Source organism: Carassius auratus, chromosome 20 (assembly GCF_003368295.1).
Source record: "Carassius auratus strain Wakin chromosome 20, ASM336829v1, whole genome shotgun sequence".
NCBI lineage: Eukaryota > Metazoa > Chordata > Actinopteri > Cypriniformes > Cyprinidae > Carassius > Carassius auratus.
Genome location: NC_039262.1, coordinates 5679904 through 5682341, shown reverse-complemented (window position 1 = coordinate 5682341; position 2438 = coordinate 5679904). Strand labels below are relative to the sequence as shown.

The 2438-nt window shown below is 35.6% G+C and overlaps 1 long non-coding RNA gene across 1 annotated transcript; it reads right to left on the bottom strand.

Moving 5' to 3' along the window:
- Positions 1-229: 229 nt before the first annotated feature.
- LOC113037817 (uncharacterized) lies at positions 230-2438 on the bottom strand. The gene is made up of 4 exons (XR_003274684.1): positions 2188-2438; positions 1875-1915; positions 1396-1462; positions 230-740 (listed from the first exon to the last, which is right to left on the bottom strand). It is a non-coding gene; the product is annotated as an uncharacterized LOC113037817 (long non-coding RNA).

Below are 2438 nucleotides of genomic sequence, written 5' to 3'. Positions count from 1 at the left end.
TCCAATTTAAGACTCATTTCCCCATCTCCTTTTTATCACCAACTCAATCACAGGTAACGCTCCAAACCATTAAAAATTCAAGTTTTATTTGTTATATGACATGCAAAAAGCAGTGAAATGTAGGTCTGGCATACTCTTTTTAGACTGTGAAAAAAAAGAAAAAAAAAGAGAAAATTAAATACAAATAATGAAACAACAGGAACAAAATACAAAGTTTTTTTTTTGGAGATAATTAAATACAAATAATGAAATATACACAATATACTGTATTAAACTTCTACACAGATGATTTGTAGAGATGCTACACAGAAACTGCTACACAGATGATGTGCAGAGATGTAAACAATGTGCAGTGAGGATGAAATGCCTAGTTAGGTTGTCAAAAAAGCGCAGTGTGCAGAGAGTTATTGTAGCCCTAAACAACCAGTGTATAAAGTGCAGTGTGTTTAATGTCCATGTTTAGTAGTCTGATAACATGAGGGAAGAAACTCCTCCTTAGCCTCTCCGTCTTTGCCATCAGACTGCAGAAGCGTCTGCCTGACTGTAGCAGATGGGTTGGTGGGGTCTTTAAGGATCTTAACAGCCCTAGATTTACAGCTCCTGGTTTGGATGTCTTGCAGAGAGGGGAGAGATGTTCTGGACATGTGCTCTGCTACTCTTTGCAGGGCATTTGAAGGTATTTGAAGATGCTTACTCTCTTCACTGTGGTCCCGTTAATGATGATTGGGGTAGATCCGCTGCTGCCTCAAATAGAAAAGAGTTATTGTAAAATATTATTACAATTTACAATATGAATGTTTCTACTGCATTTCTGAACAAATAAATGAAGCATCAGACTTCAAAACCATAACAAAATCTTTCCAACCCCAAACAGTCCTCTAGAACAGATATTTAAGGTATCTGAGGTTTTAACCTGCTTGATTTTTATCAGCATTTGAACACTTTGCAGCTGCTTTCACTCCAAGTCTATGGATTATATTTTTACTGAAATGAAGTGTCATTAGTCACTAAACATTCAGTCCAATGACATCCTAAAATAATTCACTGTTGACAAGTTAACATTAACTAAAGTACAATGCACATAAATGTGCACATAAATGTGCATTGTACTTTAGTTACTGTTGACAAGTTAACATTAACTAAAGTACAATGCACATTTATGTGAGACGTCCACAGAATGTAATGTCATTTACATTCCAACATTTGTCATTTAGGACAGTCTCTGACCATACCCCTGGAGCAATTTTAGGGACAAGCGCTGTTGCAAATGTCCACCTTTAAAGTATGAACATAATTTATCCACACAAAGACCCACATACACACACACATTAGTCAAAAATCTTCAGAAAAAATAAATTACACATCTTGATGCATAAAGAACAAAAAAAAGTTTACAGGAAAGTGATCCTTTGGGTAAGCAGATCACCGAAATGTAACTTTTGGCCACCCAGACTTGAACTTTCTGTAACACAAAGTTTACACATAATGTTTTTGTTTGTTTGTGTTTCCTACAATGACAAAATTAATTCTACACCTGTTGATATGTAATGCATGGAGGTGGACACTGCAGTTATCCTCATATATCCACTGTTATGATTATTAAATTGAAAAATAAATTTGGTAATTAAACCAAATGTTTCAATTGCATTACATTGTTTGGATTAACGTTACACGTAAAAATAGATAACATTTAAAAATTGTTTTGAAACAATGACCAGCTTTGTTAAAGTCAAGCATTATCAGTTAGGAGTTTTAACTAAGACTCATTCTTATGGAACACTGTACTAAATCTATTAATAGTTATTGATCGCTTAAATATCAGTGCAGTTATAATACATAGGCCTGCATATTTTACGTAACGTTAGTAACAATACCTGCTTATGGTCTTCAGTGTCCGTAATCTGCAGCGTAAATCCTATGTATTGCAGAAATATTTAGCACAAAAGGGTAACAGACACAATAAAGATGTAATTTATCTGTGCTGCTAATGCTGTCTTAACGTGCTTTCGGAATAATCGTAAATATGAGTTTTGAAGGTAAAAAAATTGCACATGAATGTCCTCCCATTTTCAAACTTCAATGCAATGAGCTTGTAATCATGATTTAACTACGTCAAGACTAAACATCAACCGCCAAGATACTGTACTTTTTCTCAACTTGTAATACGTTGTACAAGTCTAGACTTACCCCTTCAAACTCCTCTTTCTTGATGCTGAAAAGCCTTGGGAAATTGACGTTGTCTTTTTTTTTGTTTTTGTTTTTTTTTGTAGGGAGGGGGGGATTAGCAGCGTGCATTAACCCCATGACATTAAATAAACCAATCAAAAGGCTCTGGAGGTTTGTACAGCCCACTTGGAGCTGAAGTCCCACCCATTTGGAGCTGACCCGCCCATTTGGAGCTGGCTCCGACCTCCGTTTACACCTATCTCGATTAGTTT